This window comes from Misgurnus anguillicaudatus, chromosome 3 (assembly GCF_027580225.2).
Source record: "Misgurnus anguillicaudatus chromosome 3, ASM2758022v2, whole genome shotgun sequence".
Lineage (NCBI taxonomy): Eukaryota > Metazoa > Chordata > Actinopteri > Cypriniformes > Cobitidae > Misgurnus > Misgurnus anguillicaudatus.
Window position 1 is genome coordinate 30,974,643 of NC_073339.2, and position 21,467 is coordinate 30,996,109.

General features: G+C 37.6%; 1 protein-coding gene across 2 annotated transcripts in view; it reads left to right on the top strand.

The window, feature by feature from the left end:
- The first annotated feature begins 698 nt into the window (after nucleotides 1-698).
- fhip1aa (FHF complex subunit HOOK interacting protein 1Aa) overlaps nucleotides 699-21,467 on the top strand; it is a 43,065-nt gene continuing 22,296 nt past the window's right edge. Inside the window, exons 1-2 of one of the 2 annotated variants that reach the window (XM_073864380.1) lie at nucleotides 699-968; nucleotides 18,578-18,691. The gene's annotated coding sequence lies outside the window, so the exon portion shown is untranslated. The remainder of the gene's footprint in view (nucleotides 969-18,577; nucleotides 18,692-21,467) is intronic. The other variant, XM_055205455.2, reaches the window with a different exon arrangement.

The window sequence follows — 21,467 nt, forward strand, 5'->3', positions numbered from 1 at the left end:
GGGGTTGACCCTGATTCAGGCAATAAAATGAACTAACAGGGTTACTTTTACAACACCAATCATGGTAAATGTTTACTTATGTGTATTTCATACACTTTAACTTTTAATTTTAAACATGTATTAATAGACTAGATGTCGAAATATTTTTTACAATTAAGATGTATCCTAATTATAAGGCCAAATGTTCAGGCTTTTAAGCACGTTTCATTTACCTGTAAAGTGCAGTCACGGTCTTCTTATTTAATTGTAAGAAAAATAATTTTAGGTTCGTGAGATTAAAAATGCAGTACATAGGCCTATAGCCTACTTCTCTGTAAAAAAGAAATAAATAGACAAGAACAGTCTACTGAAAAATATGACATTTCCCCCCCCAAAAATTAAAACTGTCGATCGATTTAAACTTCCGATAAAGTTTTTTTTATGCAGCCTCATGAAGATTTTGGAGGATGTATCTGATATGTAAATCTCACAAATGGGATGTAGGCAGACAAATAAAAGATAACGTAAAATTAAAATAGTCCAATAAATTATTAAATATGCTTCTACAATGCTTTATGACCTTAAGAATTGTTTAAATATCCCTGAAGGTTTTTAAAATTAAGGTTTGCACACAGTGTTTCACCTCATTTTGTATAATCCAGAGCGTCCACACATACTATAGCCAATCACGAAGCAACACTCGGGTGTAGGGGCGGGGCTTGAATGAAAGCTCACCTTTCTCATGCAAACTCAGGTGATCGGGAGAGAGAGACATAAGTTGTGTTATGTTCTGTCTTGTCGTCAGTCTGTGGATATTTAAAGCGTCAATTGACAAATTCAACAGCTCTGTCGCAGTGAAGAAACGCGATTTTGTGATGATCTTATAACCGTTCTAGTGCTTGTGGGATATATAACACATGGAAGAGCGCCACTGCGTCGAAGTTCTGTCAGGTGTCGGCGAAAATGAGCGTTTGGACTTTAAAGGCCAGGTATGTGTTATTTAGTAAACCATTCATATTGTTTTTTTTTTTTTTGACTGTCTTGTTTTTATTTAACGCGTAAACCTTTTGTGTCGAGGTTGATAGTTTCAGACCTAACATGAAGTGCAGGTTGGTCTAGTCTGGGAAAACATACATGGACGCAAACACCCATGACTACAACTACCTGTTGATTAACTACGTACTGTATTAAATAAACTAGTTTGTAGTCATCCATACACCTACTCATGCTTTAACTTTTTGTAGTCTAGTACATTTAATGTCCTAAAATGATCATTTTGCTTCTTGTTAGCTGGTGTCATATGACATTGAATATGTAAAGCAGATGATTTGTTTGAGTTTGGTCATTAGATTGATCAAACAAAGAACCAAAACCAGAATGCATACTTATTAAAATTTTGATGAGTGTATTATATTACACAACATTTTTGAGATCAAGTTTACCATCACTGTATACCCTCGGTTTATTATATTATATTATATTATATTATAGATATAATAGATAGATTATAGTTTTATATAGGAAGTGTTATTTAAAGGCTTGAATGATGGGAGTAGCATCTGTATATTCAGGGACAGTGTTTACAGGAGTGAGGAAAGAATGAGAGGAATACTAGTTAAAATAGAAGTGTAGACTGTTGTTAATAGGGGATGGGGAGGAGGGAGGCTTCTGTGTCTGATGATGTTTACCATTCATCACAGGTGACAGAATTCATACACAGACTTGTGGTTTTACTGCCTTCACCTCTTTGATCTACTTATGTGACTTGTTTTAGCCATGCTGACCTGAAAGGAAAGAAATTGGTGCCAGTTACTTCACTTAAAAACTGCAAAAACAAAGACTTGGATCCTGTTATCTCCACCATTGTCTGAATTATGTCTGTAATGCGTCATTCCAAAGATTGTTTATGACACATTCCTGCTGCTACTGAGCTGTATATAAAGGAATGTTTGGTTTTAAATACAGAAACATTTCAGATTTTATTTGATAAACAAATTCCAGCTTTTTTGTTTGCTTACAGTGTATAACAGTCCTTGGTCAAAAATGAACAAGACCATTAGATTAATAAAAAATGTTTAAAGGTGCAGTGTGTAAATTTTGGCAGCATCTAGTGGTGAGGTTGCGAATTGCAACCAACGGCTCAGTCCACTCCTCACCCCTTGCTTTTGAAATGCATAGAGAAGCTACATAGCCGCCACCGGAAAAACATGTCATCGTCGGAGACAACTTAGTAAAAAAGTTTGTCCGTTAGGGGTTTCTGTAGAAACATGGCATCACAAAATGGCGACTTCCACCTAAGGGGACCCTCGGTGTTTGTAGATAACACGTCTCATTCTAAGGTAATAAAAACATAATGGTTCATTATAAAAAGGTCTTTATACACCCCTGATAATATAGTTTTGTATATTATTGTTAATTTCTGTCAAGAGATCCTTCTAAAAATTACACACTGCACCTTTAAAGATGTAAAAACAATGGAAGACTTAATGATATTATCCCTGTTTCCTGTTTAATACTTTATTCATTTGTTGCAAGTTCTCAAGTACTGTGGGATACAACCTAGAGGAAGGCTAAATGTTTTCCACACTTGGCATGCCAAAGCCTGGTTCAGTTTTGTCTTGTGCAAGGGATTAAAGCACACACACTTACAGATTTCTTTCATCATATAAGTGTGGATCTCATAATTTCCATTGTTTTCACACTAGGCTAATGATATTTTCTATCTCTTAACTCTCACACAGACCCATGTGAGTAGTAGATTTGAAGAAAAATATGTTTTGGTTGACCTTTACATTTCATTTAGGCATTTAGCGGACACTTTTATCTAAAGCTACTTACAAAAGTTTGGAAAACAATGAAGAATGAAGTCATTCGCCATAATATGAGTAGTGATATACAAAGCTACTTTCAGCTTAAGTTTCAACAGTTCTTAAAGACAATACTTATTTAGCAAGACAGAAGGGATAAAGCCATATTTCAGCGAAAAATGAAAATTACCCCATGATTTACTTACCCTAAAGCCATCTGAGATGCATATATCCATCATCTTCAGACTAACGTGATTTAAGGTTATTTTAGAAAATGTACTGGCTCTTCACGACTTTCAAAACCCAAAAAAGTGCATCCATCCTTCACAGACGTAATCCACATTACTCCAGGGGGTTAATAAAAACCTTCTGGGGGTAATCGATGTGATTTTGTAAGAACAATAGCCATATTTAAAACATTATAGACTGTAGGAACTTGTATCTGGTACATATTTTTAAGACATTTCAGTGATTTCATTATATTTGTAAATATACTTATATTTTATACTTATAAAATATAGTATACTTATAAATATAGTATACTTTGGCCGCCATAAGTATAGCCAGATTAGGTGGCATAACAGATATTGCAGTATTTTGGCATGCTAATTAATGAATATTTTATTTAAATTATGATTGTCAAGATGTTCGCTAAACGTTATGTTCTTTCTTCTCCAATGTCCAGAAGTTCAATTTAGAACTTTACTGCAGTATTATGTCATAAAAGTTAAAAACCACCAGTACTGAAGTGTATTTACTATTCAGGAAGTACTGTTTCCACCGATTGAATCATCAGAGATTCCCGCTGAATACTTTCATCATGTAAAAACTGTCTCAATGGGAAAGAAGCAAGTGTTCATACTTCAAAAAGCGTTGTCTCTTTATCATCCTCGATCTGTTTCCTCTCTCCCTCTTTCTGCTTCTCCGTCTTTCTCATCTCAGCGTTTCATCTGGCTCATGTAATTGCAGAAAACATGAATCTGTCTTGCGTTGTGAGGTCAACCATGTGATAAGGGATCTCTGTGTTGTTCAAACATTCTTTCCACCCTTCGCTCATATAGATAGTGAGCATTAAACACCCATTCATTATGAAGCTGTACTGTGCCTGTTAGATCTGAATTTCAGGGTTGTTTACTGGATGTTGTTTACTTTGTGTATCTATAGACAATGATTAGTTTCTCGTTGTTAAATTATTAGTTCAAGCAAAAATGAAAATCGTCATCCTCATGTTGTTTGAAATCTACGAAGCGTAATTTGATGGCGCTTTGAATAGGTGGAGTCAATACATTACAATGGCAGTAAGTATTAATATATTGGTAGACCATATGCGCATACTGTACATATGTGTGGCAATATGGCAGTATAAGTAGTTGGGGGTATACAGTTGTGCTCACAGATAGGTTTTTGTTTACTTTTGGATGGCACTTCTTTATCCCACTGGCATTGGACTTTATATTGATTGACACATATTTTTGTGGATGCGGTAGCTACAGTGAGGAAAATAAATATTTGAACACCCTGCTATTTTGCAAGTTCTCCCACTTAGAAATCATGGAGGGGTCTAAAATTGTCATCGTAGGTGCATGTCCACTGTGTAAGACATAATAAAAAAAAAATCCAGAAATCACAATGGATGATTTTTTTAAGCTCTTTGTTTGTATGATACAGCTGCAAATAAGTATTTGAACATCTTCTCTAGATCAGTCAGATTTCTGGCCTGTCGCTGAGAAACACGGAGTTTGAGCTCCCTCCAAAGATTCTCTATTGGGTTTAGGTCTGGAGACTGGCTAGGCCAACGGCAGAACCATGATATGCTTCTTACAAAGCCACTCCTGGTTATCCTGGCTGTGTGCTTTGGGTCATTGTCATGTTGGAAGACCCAGCCTTGACCCATCTTCAATGCTCTAACTGAGGGAAGGAGGTTGTTCCACAAAATCTCGCAATACATGGCCCCGGTCATCCTCTCCTTAATACAGGGCAGTCGCCCTGTCCCATATGCAGAAAAACACCCCCAAGGCATGATGCTACCACCCCCATGCTTCACAGTAGGGATGGTGTTCTTGGAATGGTACTCATCATTCTTCTTCAGCCAAACATGTTTAGTGGAATTATGACCAAAAAGTTATATCTTGGTCTCATCTGACCACATGACTTTCTCCCATGACTCCTCTGGATCATCCAAATAGTCATTGGCAAACTTAAGACGGGCCTGGACATGTGCTGGTTTAAGCAGGGGAACCTTCCGTGCCATACATGATTTCAAACCATGACGTCTTGGTGTATTACCAACAGTAACCTTGGAAACGGTGGTCCCAGCTCTTTTCAGGTTATTGACCAGCTCCTCCCATGTAACAACCTCAAACAGATGCATCTAATTAAGGATAATAAATGAAGTGTAGGTGGACATTTTAAAGACAGACTAACAGGTATTTGAGGGTCAGAATTCTAGCTGATAGACAGGTGTTCAAATACTTATTTGCAACTGTATCATACAAATAAATAGTTTTAAAAAATCATACATTGTGATTTCTGGATTTTTTTTAGATTATGTCTCTCACAGTGGACATGCACCTACGATGACAATTTCAGACCCCTCCATGATTTCCAAGTCAGAGAACTTGCAAAATAGCAGGGTGTTCAAATACTTATTTTCCTCACTGTATATTGAGACTGTCTGATATTCTTATTCTCATACTATTCAGTAAAATTTACCCCGATGTCACATGTAAATGCCTTAACTGGCTTTCTCACAGTTTTGTTTATGTGCACATGTCTTCGTGTGTAAAGGATAAATAAAAGTCTGCTCTTGACTCATGTAGTTGACCGCGGCACTACAAAATTAAAAACTGTAGGCGGTGAAATCTCTAAACCCATGTAAATACAGTTTCCTGCGTAGTTTGTTCAGTTTCTTGATTTGCATGTAAAAACATGAAAACTGGTTTCTATAAGAAGCTGATTTTGATAGATATCCACTTATTTTTGTGCAATTAAACACACTCAATCACTCTGCACTGTCCTTTTGTTGATTTAAGCTGTGTTCTTAGGTTGTGTCTGTTGTTTTGTAGTTTTGTATTGTTCGGTTTGCTTGTTTTGTTTAGATATACTTTTATGTTTTGTAAATGCCCTGTTGGGCAACAAAAAAGTGGTAAAAGTGTTGTTGCTTTTATTATTATTAACTCTTATAATTGCATGGCATGACTGGTCATGTAATCTCCAAATTGCAACACCCATTGGGATGTGATGTCACAGCTGATTTCTTGGTCACTGATATTACAATAGTCTTCATGTAATTTTAAAACATTTTAATAAATACTAAGTACACCTTCTGGCTTCCAGTATTTCTCGTACAATGGTGTTAGAATTTATTGTGTGCTTTATCGCAAAAGGCAGACAGCTGTTTCTTTGTTTGTCTTAAGGAGGCCACCATTGGTTTGTTTTATCTCAGTATAACAGGTAGTTGTATAAAATCTGAAAGCATTGCTTTTGTTCAGTGAGTTTTGTCAGTAGTCAGTATTATAGTGAAATACGATTTTACAATGATTGTGAAGAAGATTGAATTAGGGCTGCAGCTATCGATTCTTTTTGTAATCGATTAATCTAGCACTGAATCGATCGATTAATCGAGTAATTGGATAATTTTTGTGTGTGTTTTTAAACAACCAAAACAAATAATGCATAACGAAAATGACTTGGCTGTAAAATGTTCAAGCATTTGGCTTTTATTTAAAAAAAAAACTGAGGTATTTGGCTCCAAGAAATAAGCCTATTTATTTAAATGTTTTACCCATTTAGTGTTTATAAGTGCCAGTGCCAACAATTAAACACTTTAATTTATTAATATGCACAACAGGTTTCATGCTGTAATCTAGCCCTGACATCAAAGTAAATATCTGGTTTATGTACATTTCTACACCTGCAGCATTTACCATTACTAACAAATAATATATCATTTCTGGGGTGAGCCTATTTGCTATGGTAACAACCTGTGTGTATGTGCGCACGTGCACTTGTGTTTGTATGTGCGCACGCGTTCTGTGCGTGAGGAAGAGTGACACCCCAGTCAGACGTTCAGTTGCTTCATTGCATTTTGGTACTGCAGAAATACATACATTACTTTTCAATAGAACGCTGCATTTGGTTTGCATCACTTGCATTGCGGTGCATTTTAGGTTAAGAATCCGTTCGAAAAATCACAACATCACCTCCCGCTGTATACAGTGAATGCATGCTGAAATTATTGTTGCGTGGCTACATAAGTTTAAGCATATGTGATGCATTGCGCGATCGTTCTGACTCGCGTGAGAGAGAATAACTTCCTTATGCTAAACTCCAATAAAACAGAGATTATTATTATTGAACAAAATATGTCAGATTACAAGTTGCCCATATATGATTGCACTGTGGTGCCGTTTTTTGGTACACACACCTGTAAAGTGCATGTGTGTGTGTCAAGGGGTTCTTTTTTTAATCTATACTGTCCTGCAATTGAACGTGAATACGTTTACTCCTTAAAAACATCAAAGCTAAACATCATATCTAGTCAAACCGCATAACGACATCGGTACAAATACAGTATGGGATTAAAATTAGCAGAAGCTATGTTACCTTGTTTCATCGACGCTTGGTGAAACAACAGTGGATGTTTTCAGTTCAGATGCTGAATGTAATGATCTCTCTGTGCCGTTTATGGACATATTCGCTCCGCCATCGCGCCAACTAAATTCAAAATGAACCACGCGCTATGATGTGCTTCCTGAACATTGAACAACGGTCCGTGTGAATCAGATCTTGGCGCGTGTAGTGCGCGTCATAGGAATTTAACGAGGCTTCGAGGCAGAATTTTTGCCTCGAGGAATTTTTTGAATCGAGTAAATCGAGTAACTCGATGAATCGTTTCAGCCCTAGATTGAATCTATGAACCGAAGATGAAATATATATTTTACAATGTTTACACAAAAGCATGCAAACATGCCTTATTTGCATTGTTCCTTGCATTATGTAAATTGTCTCATTACCTCCCCACCCCTTTTCCTTGTTTAAGGTACCACTCTTGGGGTTTCTAACGTCTCCATAGTTACCGGTCCCGACTTTCGAGTTACCTCTAGCCTGTAAAAAAACACCAAGTGGGGACGAAACAGGTGGTGTGTTGTTATTCATGCAAATGAGGTCTCTTGCCTTAAAATCAGAGAATTGTCTAAACACGTGTGATGTGTTTGCATCTTGCATATGGATGCACGATATATCGGACATATCGTTATCGGCCGATAACTGCTTATTTTTAATATTATCGGTTATCGGTCTGATAGCAAAATTAGGCAGATAAATGAAAGCCGATAAATGATGAATTATTTTGGTTTGTTGAACCACTTCATTTGCTCATTGCTGGCCATGTGGAGTTTTGATTGGTGCTTTCTGTGACATAGCACGAAGATGACACGTGTTGCGGGCTTAAGAAGAGTATGCTAGTCTAGCGCAAAGACAAGATATCCGCAGTCTGGGAGTTTTTCATTGTGAAAATAATATGAATATTTATCGGCCTATATATATATCGGTTATCGGCCTCCAAATATAAAGAATTATCGGTTATCGGTATCGGCCAAAATTTCCATATCGGTGCATCCCTAATCTTGCATGCATATAGTGAAACCTTTAACACAGGTATTTTGAATATACAGTATATTTATTGTCATGGCCATAAAATTGCAGTAAGGGGTATGGTTATCTGTTCCACCATTTTTTCATACTTTCTCTTTTGCTTTGGGAGGCTAGTGTTTCCTGTAAAATTCCTGTAAAAATCAATCAATTAATCAATCCTTAAATGAGTTCGAGGGTCAGTACTGTGCTGCTGCGCTTAACCCCCAGGGGTCCAAAAACGCGGGGACGCGTTTTGACGTGTTTTCTCCTTATCATAGCAGAATCAACTTAAAATACTCCATCATTAATAATCAAACACTTACGTGTTTGACATCATTTGAAACTCTGAAGGGTCCTCTTTAATTAGTGTACATTCACAATAACAACAGATCTCTGTGTTTTTGTCAAATAAAGAAAATAAACAGGGTGCTCATTCAGACATTTCTGTCTCCGCCAGCTGTCTCTCAAATCACGTTACAAAAATTAGTTGAAACTCCGCGAATACTCGTCACACAAACATAATACACATATCCAAAGAAAGCCTGAAATGTCTACTTTTAAACAAGCTAATTATTATCAAAAACAAATATTTCCTGTTTATATAATCTGCATTGAAGCAAAGAGAGTACCGTTTTTCCTGGCTGAGCTCATTATCGCTAATGCGGTCACGCCCACACGCTGTTGACATGGTAATGAAGAGACGAGCTGTTCAAACCAGCAAAGCGTAATGTTTGATAAGATTTAAAGACTTTAGCGCATGTTTGGATTATAAACTTTATACACACACGTGAGGAATATCTTCATTTATGTCTGGACATTGAGGAAGAGAAGTGTTTATCTTTAACGTTACCCAAGAAGAAGAACGGAAGAATGGAAGAATGGAAGACGCAATGGAGGCGGATATATTCCTGAAGAAACTGTAAGTCATTTGTCTTCATTTATATTTGCTATCATGTAATATGTTATGGCTTGTGCAGTTCAGCCTACATAAGCAACCTCAACAGACTACACGCTTCGGATTGAAAAACTTTCGCATTGTTTACAAACGAGTAACTTACGCGTGATCACGTAATGGCGGATTTCATTGTTTGCTGTACAGTGTTAGACACAGTTATTCACTTTCGTATCCTTCATGGCAACTTTCAGTAATGCTGCACTGCTGTGTCTTTTAAGTGTGCTGTAATATGATTCCATGTTTACATGCTTATTTACAAACGAGTACGCGTGATCACGTAATGGCGGATTTCATTGTTACATGCTGTACAGTAGACACTTTCGTATCCTTCATGGCAACTTTGAGTAATGCTGCACTGGGGGATCTTCTGTAATATGATATTGTTTACATGCAACGCATTCCATACATTACGCTTTACACGCGACACCGTTTTATTATGAGTTCCGCGTTGTTTACACGGAGACTCGCCTTTTTTTTTATTATAAATTTACCCTGGCCAGTCAACCTAGGTGTGTGAAAGACGGCAATCACGTGACCAAATGGTGGCGCAGCGGTAGTGCGTTAGGCCGCCACGTGGTAGACCCGGGTTCGAAACCCGCCTAGGTCAAGTTTTTTTTATACAGTGTATTGAGTATATTGAATTTAGGCGACCACCGTTACAAGTGCTATCATTTACCCATCAGTTATGTATGTAAGGGTATTTCTGTGGACAATTTATGCTAACAGCTGTTCATAACTCTCTTACAGGTCTGCATCCCTCTCATCAGTACAAAACTAAGTGGAAAAACATATTCACACTCTTTGGACATAAAGTTGTATGGTAACATGAGCCACATGAAGTTTACAGCTCTGTTGTTTATCAGTTTCTTATACAAGTTAAGTTTTTGAAAAGGGTCCTACTGACCTTCATTTCTATTTTCATTATATTGTTAACTTCTTAATAAACCTCAAACAAACATGTTCATTTGTCCTCACATTCTTTACTGTAGTTCCCTCCTGCCTCATTATTATGCAGCTCATTATGCAGCTCATTATGCGAGCCTTTGTTTGCTAGCTGTCAATCAATCCTTCTCGCATACGGCCCATCTAAACAAAAACTGTCTTACAATTTCTAAATCAATATATTGGTTTATGTGAATGAGTAGGCAGGATGATTTTCACATCATTTTAAAGAAAAAACTCTAGACTACTAGATTCTGTTTAGGAAAGTCTTGTTAAAACATGTTTAGTATGGGTTTTGTGGACTTATATCAGTGACTTAAAATTTTAGCTTTTTTAAAAACCACGCATAAACCTTTTTCTCTCAAAAATAGAAACATGTACATACATGTAGCTCATATAATATTTTAGCCCAGTTTGTGCTGAACACAGTGGTATGAGACACTTGCCATTATTATGTTTTAAAGCAACTGAAAAAAGACCAAATGTAAGAGCATGTCAGAACCTCTGACAGTGTCCCAAAATGGTCGGACCCCAGAGGGTTAAGGTTTAAAAAAAGAGACAGTAGTTTTCTTTTCCGTGCAAGCCCGGTAAATTTTTCAGCAGCCCTTGTCACTTTAATAGCCGTCGCGTGACACGATCACCATGGGCACCGGGGATCAGTACATTCCTCTCATGTGTCTTCAGACAGTGCTTGATCATGACAAACATGCCTGCTTTGATATTGTCAGGGGTCCTTTTAGTGTGGGTGTCTGTGTAAAAGAAAGTGGGCCAGGTGTTCTCATCCTGAAAGGCATATGGTAGGAGATCAAAAACCACACATTTCTGCCAGAGCCCAAAATGAACATGTGGCAAGTGCTAAATTCTAGAAAATATTGGGTTTGACAAGTGAATAAAACGTCATTACTTGTCCACTGGCTGGTAACCTTATTAGGAACTCATGCATGGTTTTAGCTAAATGTATGATTTACATGATTTATGGGAAAATGTAAGTGACACACATACGCACACATGCAGAGAGAGAGAGAGCGAGAGAGAGAGAGAGAGAGAGAGAGAGAGAAAATTACTATCACTCAAAAATCAACAGCTAACCTGACTCTCGCACTCTCTTCAAGACCTTCTCTACTCTTCTTTGTCCGCCTGCCCCCTCACCTTCATCTCCGTTAATGGCTGATGAGTTTGCTTCCTTCTTTGTGAAGAAAACAAATACTATCAGCAGGCAGTTCTTCAAGCCGCCGCTTCTTGCGCATGCTCAAACCTCTGAGACGTGCTCGCTTCCCTCCTTCTCTCTCCTATCTGAAGTGGATGTTTCCAAGGTCTTTGATTCTAACCATCCGACTACCTGCCCGCTAGATCCCATACCCACCCATCTCCTTCAGGCCATCTCTCCATCAGTAATCCCTGCTCTCACCCACATCATCAATTCATCTCTTTCCACTGATACCTTCCCTGCACCATTTAAAGAGGTTCTGATAACCCCGCTGCAGAAGAAACCCACACTCAATCCTGCTATGCTAGAGAACTACAGACCCATTTCTCTTCAGTGGAGTGACCAAAAGTGGTCACTCCACTGAGACTGCTCTGCTCTCAGTCATTAAAGCCCTAAGGCAGGCAAGGGCAGCCTCTAAATCATCTGTGCTGATCTTACTGGATCTATCTGCCACTTTTGACACGGTCAATCACCACTTCCTCCTGTCGACCCTCATGGCTATGGGTTTCTCTGACACAACACTTCTTTGGTTCAAGTCGTACCTCTCAGGTAGGTCATTCAGGGTATCCTGGAGAGGCGACGTCTCGATACCGGGGTGCCTCAAGGCTCTGTGCTTGGTCCACTGCTTGGACCACTGCTCTTTTCGATATACATGACATCCCTGGGTTCTATTCTGCTTCTATTGTTTACCTCATTTGTAAGTCGCTTTGGACAAAGGCTTCTGCTAAATGACTAAATGTAAATGTATGTGTATGTAAACGTTAAAATTGTGTAATTTAATTTGGATAGCTAATGCTTGTGCCTTTTTATTATTACTATTATTATTATTATTATTATTGTTATTATTATTATGAAAATAAATGACCTTTGAGTTTTTTCAGGATTCTTCAGATAATTTCACCTTAAGATAATTTAAAATCATCTTATTATTTTATTATTTGACATATGGCAGTGGGACAAATGGTGTGAAATGCGTTGGGTTAGTGCTAATGGATGACATGCTGAGAAAAATCTTCAACAGTCATGACATCTCTGTGATAGGGTGGAACAGGCTTGCATGCTATGTTTCTGTCTCACTCAACCTCTCCCTTCAGTATGAAACCCTCAGAGAGGACACTCCCTTTGGCTTGCAGGGCATGAAACCCAACCTATTCTCAAAGGAGAGTTATTCACAAAGGGACTCCAAACAAATATCCAGAGCCTGGCCACTATCACATTACTTTTTGAAGTTATAAACCTTATAAAGTAAAAAGCACCTGTATCTTTTGTAAAAAAAGCTGTGTTCTGTGAATTCTGATGTGGTGTACAAACACATTAAACCTGTTTAGGCAGTTGTGGTGTAGCAGGACAGTTTAAAAGGTAATTTTAATAGCATGTGTGTCAGCCAACCATTGAGACAGCTGAGTTGCAGCTGCCAGAGATGTAACACGTGTTTCACATGATATAACAAAGGTTTGTTGTTTTAAATATATTTGAGACATGACACATACATTGAAATGTAATTAATAAGAAGTCAAACTCTGTTACGTGTTGGGATATACTGTACATATTGCAGATATGTCTATGTATGTATGCATGTATGTATATTTGTTCGTAATGAATGTATACGTATACATTAACACTACTTTCTTAACAGTTGATTTTGCCCAATCATACAGTGAGTCAGCCATTTCCCTCTAATCTGAGCCAGATTATGCTCTCTGCAGGGAAGGGCATAAATCCACACAAGTCAGCACTTTCTCTCTGACCTCAGTACACAGAAATATCACAGTATGACTTATTGCCAGCAACAGAATTAGACCCAGGGTTTTTGTTTTGTATATGAAAACATTGTCAAAACAATCCCTGTTCAAATGGATTCATGGAAATGACAAAAAACATTACTGTATTATGCAGGCTAGTCCAATATTTGATGTCACACACAATGTCTAAACATGTAATACACATCTGCATGACGTAACTGTTTTTACAAATTCTTGTAGTTTATGTAGACATAATAACAATATTATTTCAATAATGCATCAAATTCAGTGTTTTTTTAAGTTGCCAGCCAGTGCCAGCATTTATGATTTTCACAAAAGTTTAATGCCTTCCAGGAAATGCTCTTCTTTAAAGGGGCCATAGCACAAGACTTTTTTAAGATTTCAAATAAATCTTTGGTGTCCCCAGAGCACATACTGTATGTGAAGTTTTAGCTCAAAATTCCATGTAGATGATTTATTATAGCATGTTAAAAATGCCACTTTGTAGTGGTGTGCAAAAATGTGGGGTTTTGGGTAGGGATGGGCACGAGTACTCGATTGCTCGAGTACTCGAATGTAGCATCGATGATCGATCATGAAAACGATGATCATGTGGGTTTATTTATTTATGTATTATGGATATGGCGGCATTTGGCTAGCTGGTTAGCATTACTAGCGCATCTGATTGTGAAAACTGCCTGGGTCTGGAGATGCGTGTTTGACGTCGTGTCAAGCTACGCAGACCGGCGTATGACATCAGTTACGTTACCATGCGTGATTCAAAAACAAACGGTGCGGCGGCAACCCGCCGATCCCGTGAAGCAACCCGCGATGCGCGCAATGCACGGCAGCCCGCCGATCCCGTGAAGCCTGCCACACCTCACATCACTGAGGCACTATGGTTTAAAAGGATGCCGTGATTTTCGGAAATACAGTCAGTCAGATGCAAAATGTACAGCGCCGTCGAAAGTTCAATGGGTTATCATCAAATATCAACAGATACCAGAGAGCCATACGAGCATCTTGAACAGGTAAGGGACGACGTCATGACACAGCTAATCGCTAAAATGATAGCAAAGACTTAAAGCTGCTTAATGTTATGAAGCTTGTGCTTTGACTGGACATGTTTAAAAGCGCGCTGTTTATGATGCACAGCAACAACGGGAGTTAAACTTTCTGTACATAACTTAGTTGAAAACTTAGATGAAGTCTTGCATTTTATGCAGACAGATGCACGTTGTACATTTATGTTGTATAAAGGCTTAATATTATGTAGAGCAGTGGTTCTCAAACTGGGGGCCGGGGCCCCCAGGGGGGCCCAAGATGGTGCCAGGGGGGCCACAGTTTTATGACATTTTATAAAATACATTAATTTATCATGAATTCTCTGTAATTAAACCTAAAAAAACAAGGCTACTAACCAACAGCACTACTTTGTATAACTTAATATGTTTTGTTTAATTAAAATGTTAAATTTTAGAACAGTTTTTTGTCACAAATTTTCTTTGGGGGGCCGCGAAGGAACGTACTGTACACAAGGGGGGCCGCACGTGGAAAAAGTTTGAGAACCACTGATGTAGAGTGCGTCATGTAGAAAGCGCTTCGGTTTGTGTTTATTAACCCTTTAGTTTCACTTCATCACGCAGCTATTCCTGTAAGAGGCTTCTGTTAAAAAACATTTAATTCATTAATAATCTAGTATGTGTTCATTGTTCTCTCATAGTTTATTCAAAATTAAGTTTTGTTTGAGTGTTTTTAATAAAAATATTTTAATTTTCACCATGACGTGTACGCCCCGCCCCTTTGATTGCCCCGCCCCCAGTTAATCGAGTACTCGTTCTTCAGACCTATGGATTAATCGAAATGAAAAAATGACTTAAATGCACATCCCTAGTTTTGGGTGTGTCCTTTAAAATGCAAATGAGCGGATGAAGTGCAAACACTGATCACAATGATGGTGGTTTGTTGCAGTTGAAACTCAATTGTGCTGTCAATTATTTTCTCTTTCTCTCTGCATTAAATGGCAGTGCTGTGGTTGGATAGTGCAGATTAAGGGGTGGTATTATTATAATAAGAGCTCCTTATGACATCATAAGGAGAGCTAAATTTCAACAACCTATTTTATCATGTGCTTGTAGAGAATAATTTATCAAAACTAAGTTACTGGATTGATCTTTTTCATAATTTCTAGGTTGATAGAAGCACTGGGGACTCAATTATAGCTCTTAAACATGGAAAAAGTCAGATTTTCATGCCATGGCCCCTTTAATAGCATACAAAATATTAAAATGAAAGTACACACCCTTAGCTTTCAAAAAAAAACTTTCATCCTACCTTCATTAGTTCTCTTTTTATCACCTCTCAAATTTGGGTAGGTTTCTTCAAAAATACCAAATTTTGAGTAAAAGCTGAGATAATTGCATTTATATGAAGGACTTTTGATAGAGATTAGATTCATGATGATGATTAAAACATACACAGAGTTCTTGCATATTGCCCTAAGAGGGTTGCTTACAGGTATTATAAGTTGCGTAATATAACAGCGGAAATGCGGATTGCCGAAAAACTCACCATTGGCAGGGAAGTGTTTATTCTTAATTTTACCGGAAAGAGTTAAAGGAAAACACCACAATTTTTCAATACTTTACTATGTACCTCAACTTACATGAATGAATACATACATATCTTTTTTCAGTGTGTGCTCTTTTAATCTTTGTACAGTGCTTTTTGAATGTATTAAAAGTTTTGTTTGGAGCCATAGGAATAAATGGGGTTACGCTTAATGCTAACACATTCACGAGGCGATTAAAAGTGCACGGATTGATAAAAGATAGGGATGTATTCATTCATCTAACTGAGGTAAGAAGATAGTAAAATATTGAGAAACGGTGGTGTTTTCCTTTAAGCAGTCAGAAATGTAGATGAATGACTGAGTGAGTGAGTATCTTTTTTTGTGGTTTTCATTTAGGGACTTGGAAGTTACTTTGAAGCATCAAATTATTGTAATTAAATAAATGACCTTAACTGGATAACTGCTGTAAATCTGAAGTAATCACAGATGTAGTGTGCTGAAGAGCTTCATTCTCAGACACAATTACATTCAACCATTACTAAGATAAGACATCTCTTCTCAGTCAGGAAAATGGTCTCCTTTAATGTCTCTGTATAACCCAGACCCAGTTTTGTCTCTGTATTTCCTCTCCTTCAAGAAAGTAGAGAATCAAAAATTCAATTTAGTTTCTTTCGTATAGTGTTTCTCTGTGTCATCCTTACACTGATTAATGAGTGTTTGTGTTTTTGGGTTCATTTTTTTACCCTGATGAATTTCTGTAAGTATGGATCCAACTGGCTGTATTAGAACTTGAATCTAGACATTATTTAGAGAACTGGGAAGAAACTTATTGCAATAAAGTAGCATATAAAATCAAAGCACACATTTCTTTGTGGGACTTTGTATAGTCAACTGAATCAGTAAATTGGTGGTGTAATGATGAATAGTTCATATTTCAGCTTCATATGCTCAACACTTCATATGCACTTGACTTGTCTAATAGTCATGGAAATACACTAATACATTTTTAGAGAACTGGCACATAGCTGTGGTATGTTGGTAATCTTCTTAGTCCTTTTTGTATGCAGCTTCATAATATAAACACACAGGCTGTGTCCAGAACTTTGCTGCCTATAGTAATGAGCCAATGTCTTAACAGTCTGTGTTTTTGTTTCAGTGTCTCTTAAGAAAACTGGCTTCCAAAATAATATTATGTCTAATGTGTCAGTCAGTTGAGCTTAAGAACAAGCCAGTGTGTCAATGATTATATCATGTGCCTATACTTAAAGTGCCTTGATGCTTCAGCTTTACTATTTCTATACCTCCTGTGCTGGGAAGATTTTGAGGTTTTTTTAGCGTTCAGTCAATGCCACTGTCTCATAAAGAAAGCTGTCTGATTACTTTTGGTTGATTACTTTTGTATTATTGCTTGGACAATCCTAGTTTCTAGCATGGAGAGGCCTTACTTGGCCATAATGGTGCATTTATGTTTAACACAATGTAGGTATATTTTACACAAAATTTCTTTAATCTTTTACTCTTGTCACTTCATACCTGTATAACTAGTTTATTCTTCTGCAGAACACCAAAGATGATTTGAAAAACAATAGTAACAAAACAACACTGGACCCCTTGTATGGACACAGAACCACTGAGACATTTAACAAAATAACTTTTGTGTTCCAAAGAAGAGTCATAGGTTTGAAAGATGTGAGGGTGAATAAATGTTGACAAAAGTTTGATTTTGCAGTGAGCTACACTCTTAGAACAATTGTGTAAAAAACAACACATTAGTGATTGTTTGATTCAGAATCCACCTATCTCTGTGTTATTATTGAAACAACACATTTTGTGTTACTTTTAACACAACTTGTGTTATATGTTATGTGTTGGTTTTCATTTATACTTTTGCGGCGTCGACGTGCAAACACCCCCGCAGACCGCTGGTAGGCAGTAACCACGCGTGTAACCACAGTAGCAGCAGAAGAAGTCACAGAAGAAGAAGCTAAACAAGTTAACCCACAAACGAAGAAGAAACAGCAACTTGTGTATAATTTGAGAAGACCAGCAATGATGAAAGTAAATAAACAGCGACTTTCGATGCAGTTTGAGTTAAATCACTCCTCAACTTGGCTCATCTTTGTTTTCACCGTCACAAACGGCAGTTTTTTTTACCTGACGGGAGGGGTTCTGGTGGACCAATCACAGCGCTTGCGGTCCGCGTAGATCTGACGCGCTGTTAAAAATTTTGTGAGGTGCGCGTCAGGTAACGCAGAGCTAAGCACAGGCTACGGCGTAGGACCCTTAAGAGTGTAGTGGCCTAACTGGGGCATTCGTGGCTTAATGGTTAGAGAGTCAGACTTGTAACCCGAAGGTCACCAGTTCGATTCTCTAACCATACCTAACATTGACTACACCATCTATACTGAAAGTTGAATGTTCTACACAACATTTTTTATTCTCTTTTAAAGAACTGAGCCTCTCCCCATATTTGTTTTGTTATATCGAATGTACACGGCTGTGCTTTTAACGGTTGCATTGCATCCCAGCAGTTTCAGCTTAGTCTGTGTGTTTTAGAGTAGCTTTTATCATTAGCACCCTGAAGGTTTTAAATAAACAAAAGTTTCCTCTGTGCAGTTCTGTTTCAGTTCTCTTTCTCACTACTCAGATCCATCGAGTCATTTCTTTGCCTCCTGTCACCCCCATCATTCACACCAGCAAAGCTAAATTGCCGTCTTTCCCCTGTGTTCATCTCTGCAGGGCTCCCTTTAACTGGATCTAATTCAAGATCTCCTCAACCCTCAGAAGATGCTGATGTTAGCTTCTTTACAAAATACTGCATCCCGAGCTGCAGCTTACAGTAGTCTGGATGAGGTAAGAGGAAATTCAAATTTATTTTGACTGTGACTTTACACTCTGGGTTTCTGTGCATTAGTGTTAACAGACAGCCCATTTTCATTTGGTACTTTCTGTGATGATTGGCTCTGAGTTGAAGTCAGGGCCAGAGTTTGTGAGCACTGATTGGCTTGTTGTTCGAAAATGTGCAGTTGTTTGTGGGATACACCTGTTTAGAGACATGATTTTAAAGTACACCCATAATGCAGATGCTGAGAGGGACACTTTACTAGGTGTTTGTGCTTTGTTGTGTATACCTCATTGTTGATAAGTGTAATTAGACTTGTATTTACAGTTTCTGCTTCTGTGCAGACGTTATATTGTAAAATTTTATGGATGGAAGGTAAATAAATAGAGACAGACAGTACTTCGTACTTCACACTTTGTACTTTACAGTGGGCAAAGTAAACTCTATTAAAGTATTTTTTATATTATTTGTAGACATAATTGTATATCTGTACTCTCAAATCAAGAGAGCCCAGTGTTTTGATGACACCCCAGTGTTTACAGTCTGTGTTAAAGGTCATTTTAGAATTGGCTCGCACATAGCTATTTATCAGATTGTACAGTATACACTTCAGCTTTTATGTCATTCACTTTCTTTCTCAGTGCATTTTGTTTGACCATCATAACTTCTGTTTTTTTTTAGCAAGACTCCTGACAAAATAGATTTAAGAGAATACTATTGTTTATGCTTTTGGTCATCTATTAGAAAGCACACAAATACAAAAACCGTAGATGATTCTCTCCACGCACATTGTTTGAACAGAAAACAAAGAGTTTGTTTACACACATGACCATTTGGTTGAAACAAATAGCTGTTAACTAAACGTGTCTGACTATGGGTCTTATTGATTTGATTTGAAATAGCACAGAGCAAGCTTTGCAGTACTTGAAACATTCGTTTTTCGCTAACTCTAAAGTTATATAAATTCTTTCTTAGAGATCCCCAAACGATTCGTGTGAAGCCGTTCAACGACTCATTCTGCCTAAACCCCACCTTTCAGTAGCCTACTCTGCTCTGATTGGTCAACTGACACAGTCTCCGCACAGACCACAGATCAGTGGCACAGACCAACAATAGGCTAACATGATTTACTGAAAAGACATTATCGACATCAATACACCTCATTTATCATTAATCCAAGCTACAAAAACGACGACAGAAACTAACGGTTTTACTCTCATTTAAGCATTTATGTAAGCTAACTGGACCATAGCAAAAATGTAAACACTTAAGTTAGTGCACATGCTTTAGCCGCTTGCTAACGTGACTCTCTGACAGTATATTAAGAGTTTAAACAATGACATCATTCATCATTAATCCAAACAATAAACCTTTTGCGTGTTTGCAAACAGAGATGACGTTTTTTTTGTGGGCGGAGCCCAACTGGTGGCAGAAAGTGACAGCTCTGCAGTAGTGGTTTGAAGTGTTTTAGCATAAAACTTTTATTTTTATGGATCTGGTGTTGTGTAGAAGTCTGTTTCCCCTGTATGTCTCTTAAGTGTAATGTTTCTTATAAGGTTTTCACCAAGTTACGTTTATTTTTTAAATAAATTAAAAGTTTAAATGGCTTGGCTACTGATATGTGTGCATATATGTAATGTATATGTATTGTTCTTTATTGGTAAATCAATTATTTTTACAGTATGAATCGCTGAAGTACTTATAAGAACAATACTATCATTTATTCAGTATAATATCATTTATAAAATATTTCATCATTTCCTGTTATCAATTTCTTATATTTATAGCCTACGTGTTTGTTCTAAAACTATTATGTTTACATACAAATTAATTTGTATAGGCCTGTTTATATATTATTACCACTTTACATTGTGTGTGTGTGTGTGTGTGTGTGTGTGTGTGTGTGTGTGTGTGTGTGTGTGTGTGTGTGTGTGTGTGTGTGTGTGTGTGTGTGTGTGTGTGTGTGCTGTGTTTATATATTTATTAGTAAACATCATAATTTAGAACAAACAGGAAGGAGACATAGGCTAAGATATAAGGTAAAAAGAAGTAATAGAAAACGAAAAAAAATATGAAAACTTTAATAAATGGTAATATTATGAACTCATTCAAAACTTTAATCTTTCTAAATAAATTATAAACGTAACGTGATAAAAACGCTATAAGAGACACATAGAGGGAACAGACTTCGACAGAACACCGGATATCTTCTCTAATTATTATCTATTCCAATTATTAAAAGATTTCCAAATGATTTCATCACTCCAGTCTGTCCAGGTTGAGGGCTTATTGCAACCATAAACAACTACATTTATCTTCAAATGGTGTCTTCGACGACTGTATACTATAAAAATGAAGGTCATCTATTTTGGCATTCCTATTCTGACACTCAACAGCACAACAAGACATTTTCTTGTGAGTTATATTGTTCGTTTCACTCGTGTCTAATTCATTTCCACAGTTTTTCTGCCACCACATTGCGCGCGTGACGCAGAGCCGGCGCCAGACCATAACTGACAGGGGGGCACGCGGCTTCCAACGGGGAGGCAAGCAATTAGCAACAATAACTTGCAAAAACAAGGCATTAAAACAACAAATACAGTGCAAGCACACACTTATACAACTGTTACAGACTGTCAGCTCATTACAGACTCGTTACAGACTGTTGCTGTGCTCGCGCTTTGCTCGACGCAATAACAAACCGCCCTCGCTAATCTCCGAGTTTGAGCCAATCGGTGTTTGCATGAAGCATGGAGCAGGCGGTGCTGGTTCGTTCTAAATGTTCTA